The 25,571-nt window shown below is 36.8% G+C and overlaps 1 pseudogene; it reads right to left on the bottom strand.

The window, feature by feature from the left end:
- Positions 1–1,209: 1,209 nt before the first annotated feature.
- LOC112448262 (etoposide-induced protein 2.4-like) lies at positions 1,210–8,241 on the bottom strand (annotated as a pseudogene).
- Between the last annotated feature and the right edge of the window lie 17,330 nt (positions 8,242–25,571).

Genomic DNA, 25,571 nt, shown 5'->3' with positions numbered 1-25,571 from the left:
CTCACTGTGGTCCTCAGACCTTCCTTTGTTCTATTTTTGCGGGCTTTTCCCTTCCTTATCTTTTAGCCACTGCCATTCTGGATTCCTGTTTTCTATTCTAACTACCTAGCACAATGAAAGAGATGCTGGTTTGATCCCTGGGTTGGGAAGATCCCTGGAGAAGGGTATGGCTATCCAATCCAGTATTCTTGCTTGGAGTATCTCATCAGCTATAATGCAAGGGTCACAAAGAGTCATTCATGACTAAGTGATTAAGCATCTTGATTTTAGTATCAAAAATATGCCAACCTAATCAAATGATGGAGGGTGAAATAGTCCCAACTTTTTCTGTTCTTCAGAAGAGTTTAGAAAGGCTACCAATTATATTATCTTCTTTGAATGATTCATAAAAATATTTTAATAATGTCTGAATTGGTGCTTGCATATTGTTTATTTTTTAGTAGATTTAAGCTATGTTTTTAAAAATTTCAACTGGCTTCAGGTCTATCTTTAGAATAGCATATAAAAGTGTTTGAAGTACATATATGTTTATATACATGCTACATATGTGTATGAGAATCCTCATGGTAGCCTAAATAGTTTATATTTTTGAGAAAAAAATTCATCTTCATTACTTTAAACTTAGTTATATATTTTCTTATGAATTTTCTTATTAAAACTATTTAATCTATATATATATTCATACCCTATTTTATTAACCAACAGTTTATGCATGCTTTATATATTTCTTTTAACATTTTATAATTGACTTTTTTCAATTTTATCTCTAATCTAGAGAATCAATACTGAAAAGATAATACGTGTTAAAACTTAATCTTTGAATTCTTAAATACATCTGTCTGGGGTCAAATCTGTCTCTACCACTTACTTGAGGTATGACCCTTGATAATTTACTGACCTGTTTCTGTCTTACTCTCTTGTTTCTCATCTATATATTAAGGATAATTATATGTGATCTTCATAAGGATGATTAGTGGGATTCAATAAAATAATTTTAATAAACCAGTTAATAAATTTCCTATTATATAGAAATCACTCAATAATTATTTATTAGGATTATTATTTCAACCAATAATATTTACTTTCATGAAACATTAGTGTTACCTGTTATGGGATTTATGTATGATGAGTGATGAGGTCAGTATATCTATCTAGGATTCTGAAGATTTGAATTTTATTTATGCTGTGTAGATTACAGCTTCTTGACATTTATTTCATATCATCACACTTAGACTTCTTTTCCTAATCAAAAAATGACAGGTTTAGACTAGATCAGAGGTCAGAAAACTACTACCCATGGCTAAATGAGGCTTGTTACTGGAGTACAGTCACACCCAGTTTTTTACACATTGTGTTTACTTTTGCACTAGGTGGCAGAGTTAAATAGTTGCCCTTAAAGCTGAAAATATTTTTCATTCCTTCGTCTAAATTCTTCACTATATTATTTTAAAAAGCTTTCCTGTGCTGATATTCTATGATTTATAATATTTACTTCTAAATGAGCCAACCTGTTTGGAAGGAAGAATAGAAATACAGTGTAAATAGATCTTCCTTTTCCTATATCCATGGAACCAAACTCCACGAATTCTAACTGAGAAATCGCTATCCCCAGACCTCTATGTTTAGTTACGATCAGTTATTTACAAAAGAATGATGGTCAGTAAGTGCTGGTAAATAACGTATATGTTCTGATTTTCCTCTACCCTATGCTTGCAATGCAACCCACTCCAGTACTCTTGCCTGGAAAATTCCATGGGCGGAGGAGCCTGGTAGGCTGCAGTCCATGGGGTCGCTGGGAGTCGGACACGACTGAGCAACTTCACTTTCACTTTTCACTTTCATGTATTGGAGAAGGAAATGGCAACCCACTCCAATGTTCTTGCCTGGAGAATCCCAGGGATGGGGGAGCCTGGTGGGCTGCTGTCTATGGGTTCACACAGAGTCAGACACGATTGAAGTGATTTAGCAGCAGTAGCAGCAGCATGCTTATAGCACTCCTTGGATCAAACTTATTCTCTCCTGTCACTGTGAGCTTTCTCAGCTTTACCTCTTACTTGACTTACACTAAATGCAGATCCTCAGCCAGATGAAATAATTTCTCATATTTATGATCTGCTGCCTTGTGAATCTTGGTACTAGGTTAGGCCCACAGTGGCAGCTATCCATTTTGGGGCCAAGATTATATCACATCTTAGATTTATAATTTCATTTTGAAATCACTTTCCCCCAAAACTATTTTTCCATTGACTAAGAAATTTAAGGCATCCTGTATTCCACAGTCAACCTGAAATAGAGCCCTTTGAGTCATCTCTAATTTTCCAACGAAGTTGCTCTTTCCTCAGCTAAATCTATCCTGTCTCTACTCTCGTTCTATAACATCTTACACTGATACAAGTTGCCATGTTATTTCAGTTATCTAACTTGTAAGTAGTAGTAGCATATGTTAAGCACTCAGTAAATAATGGTTGTCCCTATAATGTTATTGTTACTCACTTGTTCAGGAACTGGCAGGTTGAGATACAACATCAGCACCATTCTAGAATTCCTAATGCTTTTGCATCAAATAATTGGCTTTCTATGAAAATTCAGCTTACATATCTAAATATAACGGAACAGAAAAATATCTCTGGTATCTAATGGAGAAAAATAAAATAATGATTCAGAAATGTAGAGTCACTTTATAAACATATAACAGAATGCACTCCTGTTTCTCTTCAGACTGCATAAATCTTTTACCTTTGGCTAAACAAACAAAAAAAAAAACAAATAATTGGTGTAAATTCTTATCCTATAGTCAGAATTCAGCCACTTCATGACTACAATACTGTTTGAAACTGGGCTTAATTTGAAGAGATTATAGCAGATAGTAAGATTTATAAATAGATATCATGGAGTAAGATTCAAATTATATATATATATATACACACACACGCACACACATATATAAATGCATATATAAAGAAAGGGGTTTCTCTGGTGGCTTAAATGGTAAAGAATTCATCTACAGTGCGGGAGATCTGGGTTTGATTCCTAGGTTGGGAAGATCCCCTGGAGGATGGCATGGCTATCCACTCCAGTATTCTTGCCTGGAGAATTCCCATGGACAGTGGAGCCTGGCGGGCTACAGTCCATGGGGTTGCAGTGTCAAACACAACTAAGCATAGCAGAAATGATGCTGAGACATATAAGATTTCTATATATATATTTCAAATATATATTTCTATATATATATATTTTTTCTAGTCTATATAGTAATAGTAGGGATATTATTCAATAAATAGTGACAAATGTATTTCATTATCTAAAATGGAGGACAAGAAAGGAAATTAAAAGCCAGCATGGAGGGTATAAGCTAAGTATAATGAAGAGTTTCTTCACAGTTAAGAATATTTAAGCATAAGAATGGGTTACCCAAGGGAGGATATCTTTTACAGGGAAAGAGATTTCCACATCAATGGAAGTTTAATTGTGTTCATGCCTAAAGGTCAGAAAATAGACTTGACAGTGTCTCAGTGTTCCAATATAGCCCTGTGACTCTTAAGAATAAATTTTTGAGTAAATATTAATATATTATTTATAGTGAAAAGATTTTATACTTTCAGAAAGGATTAGCAGCCGTATTTTAACATCATCTTCACACATTCACATTTATGGTACTCCCCTGAAGAGATATTTAAATCCTTTTATAAAAGAGTTTCCTATAGATAGGCTATAAATGCAAACATGGTTCCATATTGCCTGTATCTGGATTTGATGCTGAGCTCAGTGAGCATTCGAGCTTTTAAATGAATACATTTCAGAAGCACTGAGAAATGAACTTTAAGTGACTTATATTGCTCATAAAGCCTGTAGCCTTTAGAGTAAAAATACCATGCATTCCTAGGAAATACTATTTGCTGTTTCTTAAACTCTGTAACATAAAGTGTTAGGAAGCAGGTTTTTTATTAATGGGGGAAATAAAAACATAAAATGAAGGAAGAAAGGGGGAACTCTGTGGAAATGGATTGGAATTGTAGATATCAACATGCAATTATGAATATATATGTAAAATTATTTACAAATATTTTCACATATATATGTTTATATGTGCATATATAATTACCTACTAAAATGGCCTAAAAATGATGAGACATTAGTATCAATAAGAAAACAGAAGTTCTTGTGTATATTAACTCTTGAACTGGGGCAGGGAAAATACAAGATGAACCTGAAGCATTTTGTTTCATCAGAAATTCAAGAATTGCTCAAAAACTGACAGGATACAAGAACTGTTATGGTAACCAATCAAAGGGATAAAAATAATCTCAAAGAAAGGAAAATCATAGGGAGAAGGGTAATAAAATTGTATATACCCATTTTCAAGCAGGGCCTTTTCTTTTCCACAACACACAGGCCATGGATATGGACCAAGAACTGATGCAGGGACTCTTAATAACTAAAAAGAAGAGAAATCAGCAGAACTTTGGCAGTCTCATGGATCTGGAGAGACAACAATTAGAAGCTTGCCAGTCTCCAGTGAACAGGATGGGGGGAGAACTAAACCTGACTTGCCAAATGCTGAAATTGTACCCTGAATTAGTGGTAGTTTAGTCACTAAATTGTGTCCAACTCCTGTGGCCCCCCAAGTTCCTCTGTTCATGGGATTTCCCAGACAAGAATAATGGAGTGGGTTGCCATTTCCTTCTCCAGGGGATCTTCCGAAGCCAGGGATCGAACCCAGGTCTCCTGCATTGCAGGTGGTCCCCTGCATTGCTGGTGGATTCTTTACTGACTGAGCCACCAGGAAAGAACAAAGCAAAAGTTCTTTGAAAAGCAACTGCAACTCCTGGGAGTCTCATGGACTTAGGAGACAAGAATTGATTTTAGGATCTGCCTGGAGAGGGAGATCTTTCAAAACAGCCCAGCATCTACCTGTTCACTTTGGACTAAGATGATCAATCTTTGCCATAGAAAAGAGAATTAACCTGGAGAATAGTGAAGTCATAAACAGTTAACTGTGAGGTTAATTATGGGTACATTATTACCTCTTCCATGAATAGTGTGTATTTCCTGTCTAAACTCATTTTCAACTGGCTTCTTATCACATTTTCTTGGATTTCTAAAAAGTAATTCTAGCTGAGTGTGTCCAATACCAAATTCATAATCCCTACCTTCACATTCCTGATTTATCTTTTGCTAGTATTGATTTTATAGACAATGTTACCACCACCCATCTAAATATACTAGACAAAAATCTAGATTTACTCTCTCTCTTACAGATCAATCATCAAGCTACCAGTGTTGTCTTCTAAATTTTTCTTGTCTTCTACACTAATGGCATCCACTCCAGTCAAGTTTACCACTTGGTTCTACACATGGACTGTAGAAACTATGGTCATAGGCTACTCTTTTTTTTTTTTTTCTTCCCCCTGTATCTATCCTATCCTTCCTGCCATACATGAATGCTAAGTCACTTCAGTCATGTCCAACTCTTTGCAACCCTATTGACTGTAACCTGCCAGGCTCCTCTGTCCATCAGATTCTCCAGGCAAGAATAATGAAGTGGGTTGCCATGCCCTCCTCTAGAGAATCTTCTCAATCCAGGGACTGAACCTGTGTCTCTTGCATCTCCTGCATTGGCAGGCAGATACTTTACCACTGTGTTACCTGGGAAGCCCCCAATATGATACAGAAAAAAAAAAAAACAAAATTACAATTTGTGTAAATTCCAAACACAGTCAAAAAATTATTTACATAAAATGCATAATGTAATTTAATTATGCTATCACAGTAGTCTTTACAGTTCCTTCTATAAACTTCTGGGTGTCCTTAAGACCATTTTAGGAGCTCAACAAAATTAAAAATATTTTTTGTAATAATATTAAACAGTTTTGCTGAAATGAAATCTGCACTGATGTTACAAAAACAATTTGGCATAAAAATTATGGCACTTTGACATGAATTAAAGCAGTGACACTAAGCTATACTCATGTTCATATTCTTGCCATTCTGAATTTACAGTAAAGACATACAGGTTTCACTTAAAAACGTTCTTGATGAAGCAGTACAAATTATTGCTTTAATTCAATTTTGACCCCATAGTACATATTTTTTCAATATTCTGTGTGACAAAATGGAACTTAGTCATAAAGCACTTCTGCTGCCTGAGTATGATGGTTGTTTTTAGGAAAAGCACCTGTGTGAAGGGAGGTGGTAGTAATCGTTTCAGTTGCAAGGTGAATTAGTTGTTTTTTTTCCCACACCACAGGTTTATGAATTTACTAAATTTTTGCCATCCAGTCCCTATTTGAAGCACCCAATCATCCTTTGAAATACCAGACAAATCTGGCAGTGACCAACAGTATTTCCAACCTCCAGAATTTAACAGTTCAGGTTGTCTAGCATTTTGTTTTGCAGTGGCAGTTGCACTGGTATCTCTCCAAAGCTGGCAGACTTTAAATGTATCAGTGAAAAAGAGCTTTTTCCCCTTCAAGGGGAAGGAAAAAAAAATCACCCTCAAAACCTGGCAGATCTGGCTATAAGGTCCTTCCTCCCATCCCATCTCTCCAGGCTTGTTTTTTGCAGTAGAGCAAGAGAGAACAAAATCTAATCTGAGTTACAAGAAATGAGACAATGATGGCTATAAAAGAAGTGACCAAGAGGAACTGAGATTCTCCTTTATCTCCAACTGCCAATATATGTTGTTCACAGAAAAACAGCAAAAATAACAGTTCCACAACAGTAGGATTACAAAAATCTGTTCATCCAAGGGTGGTAGAAGGCAGGGTAAATGGCACGTTTGGGGCGGGGGGTGGGGGGTGGGGAATGTATTCCCATCAGTTCTGGTAGCGGGGCTGAAGAGATGCTGAAAAAGAGCTGCAGAAAAACCAGTGATTCTTTCAGAATCACCAATGTTAGAAATCAACGTTCCAGTGTCAGGAAGATTCTGCCTTAGGTGCACCAGACAAAAGTCCCAATTTCCTCAGAAAGAAGGGAATGTGCAGAGGACCCTTGCATGGTGGCCCCTACTTTTCATAGTAGGGAAGGTGGACAAGGAAAAGAGCTGCCACAGGGTCCTCCTAATGCCATCCATCCCTTCTTTTTTTTTTTTCCATCCATCCCTTCTTGATGGCCAACACAGTGAACTGCCACAGCCTTGCTTGGTAGGAGACTGATGCTCTGAAGAGAGCTTCTCTGCAGAGGTTGAGCTACTAAGGGCAGACTGCAGTAAACCATTTTGTGGAAGGTTCTGTTGCTTAAGGAAACCGTAAAATCTCTTTACGGAAAAGAGATTACAGGTGGAAAGGCAGGTTTTGCCAGGAGTATTTACTTCCTTGGGCTTCAGTAGTGGCTCAGATGGTAAAGAATCCGCCAGTAATGCAGGAGACCTTGGTTCAATCCCTGGGTTGGGAAGATCCTCCAAAGGAGGAAATGGTTACCCTCTTCAGTAGAATTCCATGGACAGAGGAGCCTGGTGGGGTATAGTCCATGTGGTGGAAAAGAGTCAGACATGACTGAGTGACTAACACTTTCACTTTTTGCTTCATTGGTGTTCATAAAAAACAAAGGAAAGAGAACAGAGAAAAGGCAGCTAGTGATAATGTAGGAGGTGGGGTTCCTGCTTGGAAGTCCACCATAGTGAGTAGAAAAAAGATTGGAGATTAACCAGTTGACCAACAAGATGGATGAGAAAGAGACCCACAAATATTTCCAAGGTACAGAAAAGAGCCTGCAATTGACATGTTGAAGACCATGTCAGTAAGGAAATGGGTGAGGCTTCCTCCCTGATACCATAAGTGCCAGATCAACTATATTCTAAAATAATATCACATTCACAATTTTGCTAAGCACAAAGAGGAGGAGTACTGAAAATTGATGGGAATAAATATTTCAGACAAAATCAAACATCTCTATGTAGAGATGGATAACCAATCACTTGGACCATTACTGACTGAAACACAGGAATACACACTTGATAAAACCAGGAAGAGAATGTAGCAGAATAGTCTGCTACTTCATGTACAACACTGAGAAATTCAACTAGCAATGGGTGGCTCAATCTTGCTTCCTCTTTTATACCCTGGGCTCTACTTGTCCTTTCAAACATTCTACTAGCCTTCTTAGATGCTGTTCCTCTCTCTTTCACTGAATTTGAGTATCTAGCTATGAGATGGTACAACTTTCAGAAATGGGGTTCTTGATTCTCCTAGAAAGATACTGCGGAAATGTTGTGACACTGTCAGCCATCTCTTCACAACTCAAACTACCAATCACACAGAGGAGAGAGAAGCATCCCCAAATCTGTCACCATGAAGGATGGGCAGCTTTGATGCTGTGGCTCTGACTCCCTGACCACTGCCAGCCAGACAGGCTCCTTGGAGCACCTTGCTCTCACCTATGTCTCCCAAAACAGGTGTTCTCAAGGCGGGGCCACAACACCCAGCATACCCAGGTCCTATGGAGTTGGGGTAGCATGTCCTTTGGGAAGTCCAGGTGTTCTTAATGAAATCATTTTCACTAGAGAGAATTTCTGGCAGGTAAACAATGCTTATTCAGACTTGAGTATTTTACAGATTGTCTTAAAATGTAAAGAAATGGATTAACTTTTTCAAGGAAAGCAAATACTTTTGTTGTGAATGGTAACACTGAAGTTTTCAACCAAATATTAAAATTTCGGAAAAGGTATCTCTGAAATCTTTACAGCTTTCCAGTAAAGTTTTTGCTGATAAGCCTGATAGTAACATTGAAAAGTGAAAGTTGCTCAGTCATGTCTGACTCTTGTGACCCCATGGACTATACAGTCCATGGAATTCTCCAGGCCAGAATACCAGAGTGGGTAGTGGTTCCCTTCTCCAGGGGATCTTCCCAACCCAGGTCTCCTCCATTGTAGGCAGATTCTTTACAGCCAAGCCACCAGGGAAGCTGATGCTAACATTACTTGATTTCATTTAAAAATGTATGTTAGCATTTGGCATATCTAAGTAACTCAGTGACACAATATTTCCTTAATGACCATAATGTAACATCACAAATGGATAGGGATGCAGTCAAAGGGCAAGATAAATCAATGGATTGTAATATAAGGAAGTGTAAAAAGTTAATTGATATGGTTTCACATTCCATATGCATCTAGTTTTAGAGAAACTGTTACCTACCTGTTCCTGTCAGGTTCCAACAAGGGTCTTTCTGGCCCAGTGAACTTTGAGCCAATGAAGCATTCCCATTTCAGCTCAAAAGCCATGGAAAGGTTTAGTTTTTGATCAAGGAAAGAAGAGATATGAGTTATATGCTGTACAGCAAGGGTTATATTATAACCCTTAATTATGTTAAGGATTATATTCTTTGCAGCCAAAGATGGAGAAGCAATATACAGTCAACAAAAACAAGACCAGGAGCTGACCATGGCTAAGATCATGAACTCCTTATTGCCAAATGTAGACTTAAATTGAAGAAAGTAGGGAAAACCACTAGACCATTCAGGTATGACCTAAATCAAATCCCTTATGATTATACAGTGGAAGTGAGAAATAGACTTAAGGGACTAGATCTGAGTGCCTGATGAACTATGGAATGAGGTTCGTGACACTGTACAGGAGACAGGGATCAAGACCATCCCCATGGAAAAGAAATTCAAAAAAAGCAAAATGGCTGTCTGGGGAGGCCTTAAAAATAGCTGTGAAGAGAAGCGAAAAGCAAAGGAGAAAAGGAAAGATATAAGCATCTGAATGCAGAATTCCAAAGAATAGCAAGAAGAGATGAGAAAGCCTGCCTCAGCGATCAATGCAAAGAAATAGAGGAAAACAAGAGAATGGGAAAGACTAGAGATCTCGTCAAGAAAATCAGAGATACCAAAGGAACATTTCATGCAAAGAGGGGCTCGATAAAGGACAGAAATGGTATGGACCTAACCGAAGCAGAAGATATTAAGAAAAGGTGCACGAATACACAGAAGAACTGCACAAAAAAGATCTTCATGACCAAGATAATCATGATGGTATGATCACTCACCTAGAGCCAGACATCCTGGAATGTGAAGTCAAGTGGGCTTTAGAAAGCATCACTATGAACAAAGCTGGTGGAGGTGATGGAATTCCAGTTGTCCTGAAAGATGATGCTGTGAAAGTGCTGCACTCAATATGGCAGCAAATTTGGAAAACTCAGCAGTGGCTGCAGGACTAGAAAAGGTCAGTTTTCATTCCAATCCCCAAAAAAGGCAATGCTAAAGAATGCTCAAACTACCGCACAATTGCACTCATCTCACACGATAGTAAAGTAATGCTCAAATTCCACAAGCCAGGCTTCAGCAGTACGTGAACCATGAACTTCCAGATGTTCAAGCTGGTTTTAGAAAAGGCAGAGGAACCAGAGATCAAATGGCCAACATCTGATGGGTCATTGAAAAAGCAAGAGAGTTTCAGAAAAACATCTATTTCTGCTTTATTGACTATGCCAAAGCCTTTGACTGTGTGGATCACAATAAACTGTGGAAAATTCTGAAAGAGATGGAAATACCAGACCACCTGACCTGCCTCTTGAGAAATTTGTATGCAGGTCAGGAAGCAACAGTTAGAACTGGACATGAACAACAGACTGGTTCCAAAAAGGAAAAAGAGTTCATCAAGGCTGTATATTGTCACCCTGCTTATTTAACTTTTATGCAGAGTACATCATGAGAAATGCAGGGCTGGATGAAGCACAAGCTGGAATCAAGATTGCTGGGAGAAATATCTATCACCTCAGATATGCAGATGACACCACCCTTATGTCAGAAAGTGAAGAGGAACTAAAAAGCCTCTTGATGAAAGTGAAAGAGGAGAGTGCAAAAGTTAGCTTAAAGTTCAACATTCAGAAAACGAAGATCATGGCATCCGGTCCCATCACTTCATGGGAAATAGATGGGGAAACAGTGGAAACAGTGTCAGACTTTATTTTTGGGGGCTCCAAAATCAGTGCAGATGGTGACTGCAGCCATGAAATTAAAAGACGCTTACTCCTTAGAAGGAAAGTTATGACCAACCTAGATAGCATATTGAAAAGCAGAGACGTTACTTTGTCAACAAAAGTTGGTCTAGTCAAGGCTATGGTTTTTCCTGTGGTCATGTATGGATGTGAGAGTTGGACTGTGAAGAAGGCTGAGCACCGAAGAATTGATGCTTTTGAACTGTGGTGTTGGAGAAGACTCTCAGAGTCCCTTGGACTGCAAGGAGATCAGCCCTGGGATTTCTTTAAAAAACGATGTTCTTTGGAAGGAATGATGCTAAAGCTGAAACTCCAGTAGTTAGGCCACCTCATGTGAAGAGCTGACTCATTGGAAAAGACTCTGATGCTGGGAGGGATTGGGGGCAGGAGGAGAAGGGGAAGCCAGAGGATGAGATGGCTGCATGGCATCACTGACCCGATGGACGTGAGTCTGAGTGAACTCCGGAAGTTGGACAGGGAGGACTGGCTTGCTGCGATTCATGGGGTCACAAAAAGTCAGACACGACTGAGCGACTGAACTGAACTGAACTGATGCTGCCTTAGCTAGTGATTTCAGTGCAGGCACAGCCTCTCAGCAAGAGGCGCCCACCATCTTGAATTTCAGTTTTTCCAGGGAGTTTCTGTGAGCTGATGCAGCCTTTCATTCCAGGATCTTTGGTTTGAAGCTGAGGACAAATTCTCTGTACATGCCACCTATGAGCAAGTGAAACCAGACTAAGCACAATGGAGAAAGAAAAAAAGGTTAGACTTTATATTATTACACGAATTCTATTTTTATTTCCTGGGAGTTTTTAATAGGCTTTGCCCCATGACAAAACTACTACTGTCAAATTCTGTATGATTTCAAAAATGTATATCCACTTGTTTCTGTGTGTGGCTGGCTTTTCCTCATGTACTTCAACCCAAGTAATGTATCACAGTTGACTGAATGTAGAAATATGAGAATCCAGTTATCTTGTAGTAGGCAAGTCCATAAGACATTTGCAAAACTGTAAAACAATTTCTCTATTCTCTAGTTTGGTTTTAGAATATTTGATGTTTATTTAGATGTTTTTGTGATAACATGAATTAATTTTTTATTTTATATAAAATAATATTTTTAAATTCCTCATTTTCATTTTTAACAGAGAAATATAAATAGATATAACACCTAAAAAAGAAAAAAAATTCTCTGGGGTTGTAATTATTTTTAAGGCTATTATTAAAAATCCTGGAGAAGGAAATGGCAACCCACTCTATTATTCTTGCCTGGAAAATCCCATGGTTAGAGAAGCCTGGTGGGCTACAATCCATAGGGTTGCACAGAGTCGGACATGACTGAAGCAACTCAGCAACGTTATTAAAAAAGCCCTGAGAACTGAGAGCTTGAGTAGTGCTGTGTATCAAAAAGAAAATAACATGATATATAATAATATTATTTTTTAAATTTATTTTTAATTGGAGGATAATTGCTTTATAATATTGTATGGGTTTCCACTGTACAACAATGTAAATCAGCCATAACTATAACTATATATATATCCCCTTCCAGATGAGCCTCCCTCCCAAGCCCCATCCCACCCCTCTAGGTCATCACAGAGCTGAGCCAACCATGTTAACAGCAGCTTCGCACTCCTTTTTTACACATGATAGTGTATTTATGTCTATGCTACTCTCTGTTTGTCCCACCCTCTCCTTCCCTGCTGTGTTCACAAGTCCTTTCTGTATATCTCTGTCTCTATTCCTGCCCTGCTGTATTTGCTATACTGCAAGTTGAAGAGTCCATTTATGGGAGAGAACTTTAATAGAGTAGGATCATGATCCTCTTTCAGTCCCTCTCTGACTGAGAAAATCTGATTTAGGAAAAAATAATAAAAATCTAAGGTGGAAATAAAACACTTGCTATTGAAAATGTAATTACTAGTATTTCACATCTGGAGGTTTTTATCCCCTGGATTCACCGAACCTTAATGACTACCTACATTTCTCAAACTTAAGTGTGACCATCCACCAGAGACACCATGGCCTCACCCTGGACTTCTATCAGTGGGTTCATGATTATCAATCTGCTTCCACTTTGACTCACCTTGTTCCCAGGAACCATAGTGAATTTTTTGTAAGACAATTTTTGTTTCACCACTTCCCTAGTTAAAGCTCTAGAAAAAGAAAAAAAAAAGTTTTGTTTTTATTTTTTTGTTTCAAAGGTAGCAAACTCATCCCCCTTTCAACATGGTAACTTAGCTATATATTATCTAGTCCTCCCAAGCCAATCAACCTTCTCTTCCTCTCCCCATCCTTGCTTACTTTGTTCCAGCCACATCTTTTTTTTCTTATAAATGCCAATTTAATTCCTCACTCAGACATGTTCCCAAAACTCTAGTTTAGCAGATATTCACAGGGCTCTGTTCTCATCTCAGCACATGTGTGGACCGCTATAACTGTACTCAGTACATCAGTACCTGTTACCATATGTATACTGTATATTGTATGTGTATTTATATGTATGTGTGCATGTGTCTAGACATACATATGCATAAACACATATACATAAACACAAGCATATATATAAATATACATTGGGGATCGTTCTCTTCTTTAGCTCTTCCATCTCACAAACTGACACTTCTGCCCATATGGAAGGAAGAGAGAAACAACATCCCTTTCATTCAGATTCTACTGATAGCAGGCATATAAAATGATACTTTTGTTTGCATGAATAATTAACTACAGAGTAAAGTAACACAGGGCTTCCCAGTTGTCTAGTGGTAAAGAACCTGCCTGCCAATGCAAGAGACTTAAGAGATACGGGTTCCATCCCTAGGTTCAGAAGATCCCCTGGAGAAGAACATGGCAACCCACTCCAATATTCTTGCCTGGAGGATCCCATGGACAGAGGAGCCTGGTGGGCTATGGTCCATAGGGTTGGAAAGAATTGGACACAACTGAAGTGACTTAGCATGCACACAAAGTTTCGAAAACATATTCCAAAAGGTAAATATAAACTATTGCCTTATAACATCATTTACATCAAGTTCTTTATTTTGTAGTTAAAGAAACAAATAGAAATTAATGTAACTTAATTTCAAGTCACATAATAGGACAAAACTAAATTTCAACAATTGCCCATTTAAATGACTCTAAGAATAATAGGATATTAAATATAAAAAAAAAAGTTTGCCCCAAATTGCCATTTCTCTTTCATGAAGTCTGCCACTTTCTACCCAATATTTTGAATGTAAAAATGAAAGTAAAAAGAATATTGTTATTTTGAAATGAAGTATTAAGAAGAATAAATTTAATGGTGATTTCAAACCTTTACCAGTTCAATTGTTAAAGAGAAAATGAAGAGTGATTACAGTCACACACTTGGTTTGAATAATAATGTAAAAAAAAAAAAAAAGAAAGACAATATGAAACTGTTATAATCATCAAGAAATTTTGTCAAGGAAGCAAAACATTTAATGGACAAAATCTCAATCTATTCAAATCAAACTATACTTTGTAGTTCAAAGAATACCCTTAATCTTCTCTATTTTATATATCCTAAGCAAATCTTGGGTTTATTAATCATGATCCAGCAATCTTTTCCTCACCTGTGAAGTTACTTAAGTGTCTGTTAGTCTTTCGGTTCAGTTCAGTTCAGTCACTCGGTCGTGTCCGACTCTTTGCGACCCCATGAATCGCAGCACGCCAGGCCTCCCTGTCCATCACCAACTCCTGGAGTTCACTCAAACTCACATCCATCGAGTCAGTGATGCCATCCAGCCATCTCATCCTCTGTTGTCCCCTTCTCCTTTAAGCTTCCCTTAAATACATAAAAATCTAATTTGCAATTTATAATGATAATAATGAGAAAGAAAAGGTATAATTATAAACACAAAATTATCCACTTAGAGAATTGCCTTGATTCAATTACATTTTATAGATCCATTTACTTGTTTAAAATTTGCAAGAGAGTAATATCTGTACTTTTTCTGTTTATGAAGAGCATAAAATTGCAGTAGTCATGATTATATTAAAAAAGCCAGATGCTTCCTTAAAAGTACATTAGTATGTTTTAATGGTTACTATAGGCATAATATTATTTTACATTTAGTTTGATAATATGGGTCATGTAAGATAAAAAAGTATCTTAATGTCAAATGAAAACTGAAATAAATGTTTACCATACTAAATATATTATTGAACTGAAAATGAAATCCAATTTTATTTTTAGAAAACAAAATGACTACCATTTTAATTAAAAAATGATGAGCTGGTTATTATTCTTGCCTAGTAAATCTATAGATATGCTACTTGGGGTTATCACTATAATAACCTTAATTATTGTCTTTGGAATCTGAACAAATTATCTGTGCTTTAGCTCAGCTCATGATCAAATGGAAACATTTTCATAGCGCTAAGTTGCAAATTCAATGACAAAAAAAGCTGCAAATAAGACACTTTGTAGCAATTTCATATTTTGAGATTGCTAATCATCACCCTTGTAATCTTTCTGCTTCTACAGTTTCAAAGGTTTATTAGAGATCTACAAGATGGGCAGATTTAAAATATCTGGGTCACAGCAGCTTACAACTACTATTGATTCCCTGTGCAACTTCATTACAATGAAAAGAGTATATAAATGTGGTGCTCTGTAGGGGAAAGTTTCAGCATTCGAAAACCAGCTTTATGCTGGGATTACTTGTAGTTTTCATTGATTTAAAGTAAATGAAAATCATCGTGTAAAAGATGTGAAAGAGAGTTTTAATTGAGTTTTCTGTGTAATAAAACTTAAAAGGCAAATATCAGCTTGTCCGTTTTCCTAAGCTCACTATTATTGTTCTACTTTATTTTTTTTTTTAATGAACTCCCCAGGATTGTCAAAATTCTTTCCATATTTATTTCCAAAGTGCATACACACAACTTTCTTTAAAAAAAAATTGTTTTTAACTAAAACATAGTTGATTAACAATGTTAACTTCTTCAGGACAGCAAAGTGATTCATATATGTGTGTATATATGCTTTTCTATTATGGTTTTTCATAGGGTACTGAATGTATTTCTCTGTGTTAAGTCTAGGACCTTGCTGTTTATTCACATATAATAACCTACATCTGCTAACCCCAACCTCCCAGTTCATCCCTCCCCCAACACCTTCTCCCTTAGCAATCACAAGTCTGTTTTCTGTGTCTGCGAGAGAAACAGAAATCTGTTTCTGATTCATAGATACATTCACTTGTGTCATATTTTAGATTTCACATGTAAGTGATATTATATGGTATTTGTCTTTCTCATTCTGACTTTGGCTGGCACTGAAATGTTGCCCAGCTGATTCTGTAATATTGGTATATTCTCTGTGAGCATTTGATGCACTGTATTTCAAGCAGTTTGCCCTTGAATAAAATACATAAATTTAAAGGAAGTATAGGGAATTACCTGGCAGTCCAGGGGTTAAGACTCTGTTTTCATTGCAAGGGCCCAGATTCAGTCCCTGATCAGGGAACCAAGTTTCTACAAGCTGCACAGTGTGGTCAAAAATAAAGGAAAAAAGAAAGAAACTATAGTTGTTTGGGTTGGTAGGTATAGGAGAATAGAGATATAGGGCTCAGTAAACTCAGACACAGAAACTAATGATTGCATTAAACAGGATATGTATCAAAGAGCATAGTTATACAACCATCTTAAGAAAGAGAGACACCATTTCAGTGAAGAAATCAGGACATGTTTCATAGTATATTGAAACCAAGCGGGACCATGTAGGGGCTTCCCAGGGACAGATCCTTCCCCACCCCTCTCCCTTGCCTCTTGTTTGTAAAAAATCTTTAGCCTTCTAGACCTTTCCTAATTTCTGAAGAACAAATTAGGTGAAAAAAAATGAAAGAAAGCAGTCAAGCAAGGCAAAATAATAATTTAATCATAAAACATAGTCAAGGACTGTTAATTCCTACTCAAGGGCTATAGATAATTTCCTGAGCCATATCCTTGAGTTTTGCAGGCACTAAAGCCCTCGCCAGGTAGAATAAGTTAACTGCATGCTGACCACCAGCAGGTAGGCCCCAGATCAGCAGAAGGTTGATGATTGAGATTCCCAAAACATCACTTTGTTACTTCACCATCAACCAATCAAATGAGAGTCCTTTGGACAGCAAGGAGATCAAACCAGTCAATCCTAAAGGATATTGATCCTGAATATTCACTGGAAGGACTGATGCTGAAGCTCCAATACTTTGGCCACCAGATGTGAAGAAACCATTCAGTGGAAGACTCTGATGTTGGGAAAGACTGAAGGCAAGAGGAAAAGGGGGCTGCAGAAGATGAGATGGTTAGATAGCATCACTGACTCAATGGACATGAGTTTGAGCAAACTCCGAGAGATGATGAAGAATACGGAAGCCTGTCATGTTGCAGTCCATGGGGTGGCAAAGAGTTGGACATGACTTACTGACCGAGCACAGAACAATAACCACAGAGGATTCTACACAAGCTGACCACACACTCTGTGACACTCTCTCTCACACTGTCTTTAAAAATTCTTCCCTGAAAGCCATCAGGCAGTTTTGAGCATGCATTTCTTCTTACTTGGGCTTACGATAAAACTGTACTTGTCTTTGCTACAATCTGGTGTCAGTAGACTGTGTGTCAGGCAAATTGACCCACATTTGGTTCCATAACAATATAACTTCAGCCTTAAATGACAGTGATGCAATACTTAAAATTATAAGATCTCTTATTCTGAATATCTGAAAGGATCTTATTAGCAGATTTCTTATCAGCAAAATTAGAATTCCAAGGGTTGAGATAAGTTTTAGAATTATAGAAACTAGCTATTGAGGAAATGTCAGAAGAAGTAGTCTGAAAGAAAACATAGTGATAGAGAATCTTTCCTGGAGGAAACTTTTAAGAAAATGAATGATTTGTATACATCAAGAAAGTCAATGAGGGCTATAGGCTTAAAATCTTGTCAGGATAATAGTTGTAGCATTTTTTGTTTTGTTTTAAAGTTTAAATCAGCTTATTAAATTTACTTTTGATGTGTTTTTAATTTCTTTTAATAGAGAGGTAGGATAGCAAAATAGAAGCACATTCTCTGAAGCTAGATTTCCTGAGTTTATCATTCAATATGTGGATAATTCTTAATCTCTGTTGTTTGTGGGAATAAAAGAAAAAATGTCCACCTGATAAAATGGTTCAGGAGATTCAATGAATTGATACATGAAAATATCTTAGGGCAAAACTGTTCACATTATAAGTATCACATAAATGTTTCTTTAAGTATCATTATCAGTATTTAGTAGTCCGAGTGTGCAGTATAAGCTAATATATAAGTATCAGTGCCAAATTGACAAAATCCAAAATGGAAGAAGCTGATGATCTCCAGGTAAATTAATTAAAGAATCATCCCTGCAACCGCTGTAGAAAGAGCACCTCCAAAGTCAAAAATGATAAACCTATTGTGTGGCAATTATTTTATTCATCTCTTTAAGTAGAACATTTTGGTGACAAGAATGAAATATTTCTCATTATCATATGATGATAAATTTTAGAAAGCTTACAATCAAGACAGTAGCCCCCAAATCAATAAAAATAGCTTTATTTTATTGCTAACCTAAGCCTATTAGTTCTGAGATTTTTGTGAAAGTTGTTTCCATTAAACATAATAGTAAAACTTTTGTGTGCTTATAAAGTACAAAACTTCTTGTCAGTGCTTTACATTAATGTTCACAATTGAATATCACAACAACCTTAGGGAGATTATATCCTTAGCATTCCTAATTTAAAGATGAGGGAAAAGCACATTAAAATTAAAAATAAAATAAAAGCTTCCCCATAATCACACAGCTAGAAATTACAAAGCTTATTCCAGTAATGGCAGAGTCGCTTATATCAAATTAACCCTCCTGCAGGAAACATTACCAACTGGTGGGCAAATATAAAATATCATAGTTAAAGGTACTGAAGTATGAACAGAGGCTTACAGATATGTGAAGGAATTTTACTCCTGAATGGAAGGGCTTAATTTGGGTGAGATCTTCATTTATACAGCTTTGTCCTAAGGTCATTTCTTAGGCTCATTGAGCAGAACACAATAGAAAGTTACAATCTTACTGGCCTGAGGAATAAGTGACATTAAGAGAGACTGGAATATGAAAGGAATGTTGGGATATGAGAAAGCCATAAATTTATAAGCCAAAAATATGCACAAAAATTCCGACAGATTTTTTTATTGACCTCAGAACTGAAGTTAAGATTCCAAAGATGAAAGGGAGAAAACTTCACTTGGAAAGCTAAAATACCTGAGCAGATGTCTCAGCTGCTTCTTGATGCAGTTTGGAGTTGACTTGACAACATAGAGAAATGTGCCAAATACCTTGAGGTTTCCTTTATTGTTCCAGGAGGGCTGCACTGCATTATGACTGAGACATTATCCTTAGCACTAAATACTATTTTTAGAAATTTTATTTTTAAGTATAGTTGATATACACTGTTGTGTTTCAGGTGTACAGCAAAGTAATTCAGTTATTCTTGCACACATAACTATTCTTTTATAGATTATTTTCCATTTAGGTTATTATAAAATATTGAGTAGAGTTTCCTGTTCTATAGAGTAGAACCTTGTTCATTATTTTATATATCAGATCAGATCAGATCAGTCGCTCAGTTGTGTCCGACTCTGCGACCCCATGAATCGCAACATGCCAGGCCTCCCTGTCCATCACCAACTCCCGGAGTTCACTCAGACTCACGTCCATGGAGTCAGTGATGCCATGCAGCCATCTCATCCTCTGTCGTCCCCTTCTCCTCTTGCCCCCAATCCCTCCCAGCATCAGAGTCTTTTCCAATGAGTCAACTCTTCACATGAGGTGGCCAAAGTACTGGAGTTTCAGCTTTAGCATCATTCCTTCCAAAGAAATCCCAGGGCTGATCTCCTTCAAAATGGACTGGTTGGATCTCCTTGCAGTCCAAGGGACTCTCAAGTCTTCTCCAACACCACAGTTCAAAAGCATCAATTCTTCGGCGCTCAGCCTTCTTCACAATCCAACTCTCACATCCATACATGACCACAGGAAAAACCATAGCCTTGACTAGACGAACCTTTGTTGGCAAAGTAATGTCTCTGCTTTTGAATATGCTATCTAGGTTGGTCATAACTTTCCTTCCAAGGAGTAAGTGTCTTTTAATTTCATGGCTGCAGTCACCCATCTGCAGTGATTTTAGAGCCCCAAAAAATAAAGTCTGACACTGTTTCCACTGTTTCCCCATCTATTTCCCATGAAGTTATGGGACTGGATGCCATGATCTTCGTTTTCTGAATGACAAATACACACTTCTATATATATTTATATATAGAAGTGTGTATTTGTTAATCAAAATTTTCAGATTTTTCTTCACCCCTCCCCCCGCCCCCGCCACTATTCCTCCTTGGTAACCATAGGTTTGTTTTTGAAGTGTATGAGTCTGTTGCTGTTTTGTAAATAAGTTCACTTGTATCATTGTTTTAGATTTCACATATAAGTGATATCATATGATATTTGTCTTGCTCTGAATTGCTTCATTTATGGTGCTAATTTCTAGGTCCATCCATGTTACTGCAAATGGCATTATTTAAATTTTTTATGGCTAAGTAATATTCCACTGTATATGTGTATCATGTCTTCTTTATCCATTACTCTGTTGATAGACATTTAGGTTACTTCCTTGTCTTGGCTATTATAAATAGTGCTACTATGAATATTGGGATGCATATATCTTTTTGAATTATGGTTTCTCCAGATATATGCCCATGAGTGGGATTGCTAGAAAACTAAAATATAAAGATTCCTATGCACAGAATTTATATAGATTCACCATACAAAGTATGAAATCAAATATTTACTAAATCAAGGAAATCTCCTGGATATTTCAGAGCCCATTAACCACAAAACTCAATTTTCAGAGAAGAGTTACAGAGTGAAAGTATCATATCATGATATATCACCCAGTTTAATATTAAAGTTTAATAGGGTGAGAATAAAGAGAAAGTGTAATCCAGAATCAAAGGATCAGTATATGAAGACAGAAACACAAATAGGATAGGTGTTGAAATAACTAAAATAAGCTTAAGATCATGATCTGAGCTACAGTCAGTGCCTGGTTTTGTTTTTCTTGACTGTATACAGCTTCTCCATCTTTGGCTGCAAAGAATATAATCAGTCTGATTTCAGTGTTGACCATCTGGTGATGTCCACGTGTAGAGTCTTCTCTTGTGTTTTGCATTTCTCCCCCCTCCCCACCAAAAAAAAAAAAAAAAGAAATGCAAAAAGGCAAAATGGTTGTTTGAGGAGGCCTTACAAATAGCTGTGAAAAGAAGAGAAGTGAAAGGCAAAGGAAAAAAGGAAAGATATATCCATTTGAATGCAGAGTTCCAAAGAATAGCAAGGAGAAATAAGAAAGCCTTCCTCAGTGATCAATGCAAAGAAATAGAGGGAAACAATAGAATCGTAAAGACTATAGATCTCTTCAAAAAATTAGAGATAACAAAGGAACTTTTAATACAAAGATGGGCACAATAAAGGGCAGAAATGGTATGGACCTAACAGAAGCAGAAGATACAATTAAGAAGAGGTGGCAAGAACACATAGAACTATACAAAAAAGACCTTCATGACCCAGATAATCACGATGATATGATCACTCAACTAGAGCCAGACATCCTGGAATGTGAAGTCAAGGGGGCCTTAGAAAGTATCACTATGAACAAAGCTAGTGGAGGTGATGGAATCCCAGTTGAGCTATTTCAAATCCTAAAATATGATGCTGTGAAAGTGCTGCACTAAACATGCCAGAAAATCTGGAAAACCCAGCAGTGTTCACAGCACTGGAAAAGGTCAGTTTTCTTTCCAATTCCAAGGAAGGCAATGCCAAAAATGTTCAAGCTACTGCACAATTGCACTCATCTCACATGCTAGCAAAGTAATGCTCAAAATCCTCCAAGCCAAGCTTCAAAAGTATGTAAACCATGAACATCCAGATGTTCAAGCTGGATTTAGAAAAGGCAGAGGAGCCAGAGATCTAGTTGCCAACATCCACTGGATCATAGAAAAACCAAGAAAGTTACAGAAAAACATCTGCTTTATTGACTATGCCAAAGCCATTGACTGTGTGGATCACAACAAACTGTGGAAAATACTTAAAGAGATAAGAATGCCAGACCACCTGACTTGCCTGCTTAGAAATTTGTATACATGTCAAGAAACAGCAGTTAGAACTGGACATGGAACAGCAGACTGGTTCCAAATAGGAAAAGTAGTAATTCAAGGCTGTATAATGTCACCCTGCTTATTTAATTTATACATCATGTGAAATATAGAATATTTATATTAAATATTAAATATTCTAGAATATAGAATAATGTTAATATAGAAACTAGGAAAGACTGAGAATCATGTATTAAAGAAGCACTAACCAGATACTGAATACTTTGACCCAGATTAAGATTAATGTTTATTAATTGCATGCCAGAGCTGTTTTCAGTTTTTGTTGCTTTGATTTGGGGGAAGATATGAAAAATTGGTGAGATAAAAATGATAGTAAGATTGTTATATGAAAAGCAGATAGTAAGATTGTTATATGAAAAGCAGTTGAAAGTCTGCCTGTGTGTACTTTGGAGAAGAGAAGAATGAGGAGAAACATAAGGTAGGTCTATGTATGTTTGAAGCATCATTGTAAAAATGTGGTAACAGAATGCTCGTTTCCCCTGCGTAAGGCTAGGACAAATAATTTGAAACTAAAAACATACTTGCATTTGCCATAGATCTTTTTGATGAATAGGGATACTCATTGGTGGAAATAGCTGTCCTGGAATATAACAATTTTCTTCTTCTAGAAGAAGAGCCATTTATCAGCCGGAATTCTCGCTTAAACTCTAATATTATGTTCATGCTGCTGCTGCTGCTGCTGCTAAGTCACTTCAGTTGTGTCTGACTCTGCATGAATGGTTAAATATAAATGCAGCATTCCTGCTTGAGTAAAACAAACGATTTTAAGAAAGGGCTCAGATTTGAATATCTACCCATTCTATGAATCTCCAGAGACATAGAGAAACAAAGGTGATAATTAAGGATAGACTTGAGTTGTCAATTTGCTGGGCCACTATAATTGGAATTCAGATAACAGACTTGTATATCAAAAAATAGAAATGGTGTTAGAAAGATATAATTTTTCTCATTTTTAGTTTTAAAACCTATTTTTAAACATATCCCAGTGTTTAAAAAATATGTAAATTAATCATTAATCACAACAGACTGCTATTATTTACTATACTTTGAATGAATTTCATGGTACAGCAATTATTTGTTGTAAACTATTTGTTGGATGTTAGCAGGCAGGAAAGAGTTAGGACATGGCTATAGACAAAGTAGGATAAACTCAGAATGCTAAGACTGCTTTCTACTGAGAGAAGGATGGCATCTGAATATCAACTGTGATGTGTGGTATTCCAGGGAATGGATTTATTAGTGAAGAGTTGGTAAGAAAACTTACCACTCATATTTTATTTATCTAATCTTATGAAAGAAAAACATAATTGATGTGAAGCTGATTTGTTGACTTGATATTTGTCATAGCTATGCTAATGCAACATTCTACCAGGAAAATTCTTTCACTGCAGCCAAGGAAGTGTCTGTGCATTATTAGATGGAGGAGTAAAACATGATTATACTAACCTTCATTTGTATAATACTCTTAAAATATGAATAGTTAAAATAAAATTGTTTGTATTCTAAGAGACTTGACCATCAAAAAATGCTAATTCAGACAGTACTGGAGAGTTTTAGAACTTTTACAACTTCTAAATTATTGTTACTTTAAATATAGCTCATGTTAATTATGTTCAGGGAAAGCATTGGAATATTCTCAGCATAAGCTTATATGTGTATTACCAAAAATAAAAATCACTTTAAATTACAACCATGTTTGACAGCTCATACACATTCAACAAGAACAGAAAAATGTCTCATAAAGCCTTGGTTGTATTACAAAGTTAAATGTACCCTGAATTTAATTTAACAGCTTTAGACAAACAAATAATTTTTTAAATCAATAAAGATGTGACCTCTGTAATAGTTAAATTGAGCTTTATTGTGTTCTTATAAACAATTTCCTACCAAATGAAACACTACATTCCTATGCCATCTCAAACATTGGGGCATGGTCATCCCATGGCATAAGGTGATACTCACACACACACACATTGATATAAATAATATTTCTTCATTAGATAAACTACATTTATAAAATAAAATATAAATTCAATAATTAAAGAAACAAGGACAGCAAATATAAAGGAAGCCAAGCAATGGGCAAAAATTTAACTGAAAGTTTAATAAACTTGAAAATGCCAACATATATTGTCAAAGCCAGTTGTTTCATATAGAGGTCAAAAGTGTTCTGTGAGATAACTATGTGACAACTCCTAAGTAGAGGATCAGAGCAAACAGTGTGAAATCCTAATGAATTGATTGTTTCAACTATGGAAGAATCAGAAAATAGAGGTCAATCTAACATATAGTCTTTCAACAAATTGTGGTTGTTGTTCAGTCGCTCAGTCGTTGTCTGACTCTGCGACCCCATGTACTGAAAGGCTAGGCTTCCCTGTCCTTCACCATTTCCCAGTTTGCTTATACTTATTTCCATTGAGTTGAATATGTCATCCAACCATCTTGTCCTCTGTCATCCACTTCTCCTCCTACCTTTAATCTTTCCCAACTTCAGGGTCTTTTCTAATTAGTTGGCTCTTCCCATCAGATGGCAAAAGTATTGGAGCTTCAGCATTAGTCCTTCCAATGAATAGTTAGGGTTGATTTTCTTTAGGTTTGACTGGTTTGATATCTTTTCAGTCCAAGGGACACTCAAGAGTCTTCTCCAACACCACAGTTCAAAAGCATCAATTCTTCGGCACTCAGCCTTCTTTATGGACCAGCTCTCACATCCATCCATGACTACTGGAAAAATCATAGCTTTGAGGATACAGACCTTTATCATCAAGGTAACACCTCTGTCTTTTAATATGCTGTCTAGGTTGGTCACAGCTTTTCTTCCAAGGAGCAAGTGTCTTTTAATTTCATGGCTGCAGTCACCATCTGCAGTGATTTTGGAGTCCAAAAAAATAAAGTCTCTCACTTTGTGCATTGTCTCCCCACCCATTTGCTACGAACTGATAGGACTGGATTCCAGGATCTTAGTGTTTTGGATGTCGAGTTTTAAGCCAGCTTTTACACTCTCCTCTTTCACCATCATCAAGAAGCTCTTTAGTTCCTTTTCACTTTCTTCCATAAGTCACGTGCATATCTGAGGTTGTTGATATTTCTCACAGCAATCTTGATTCCAGCTTGTGCTTCATCCAGCTCAGCATTTTGTAGGGTGACAATATATAGCCTTGACATCCTCCTTTCCCAGTTTGGAACCAGTCTGTTGTTCCATGTCCAGTTCTAACTGTTGCTTCTTGACCTGCATACAGGTTTCACAGAGGTAGGTAAGGTGATCTGGTGTTCCCATCTCTTTTAGAATTTTCCACAGTTTGCTGTGATCCACACAGTCAAAAGCTTTGGCATAGTCAATAAAGCAGAAGTAGATGTTTTTCTGGAACTCTCTTGTTTTTTCTATGATCCAACAGAT

The sequence above is a fragment of the Bos taurus genome, chromosome 1 (genome assembly GCF_002263795.3).
Source record: "Bos taurus isolate L1 Dominette 01449 registration number 42190680 breed Hereford chromosome 1, ARS-UCD2.0, whole genome shotgun sequence".
NCBI lineage: Eukaryota > Metazoa > Chordata > Mammalia > Artiodactyla > Bovidae > Bos > Bos taurus.
Note: the sequence above shows the minus strand (reverse complement) of the source record. Positions and strands in the feature narration are given on the sequence as shown.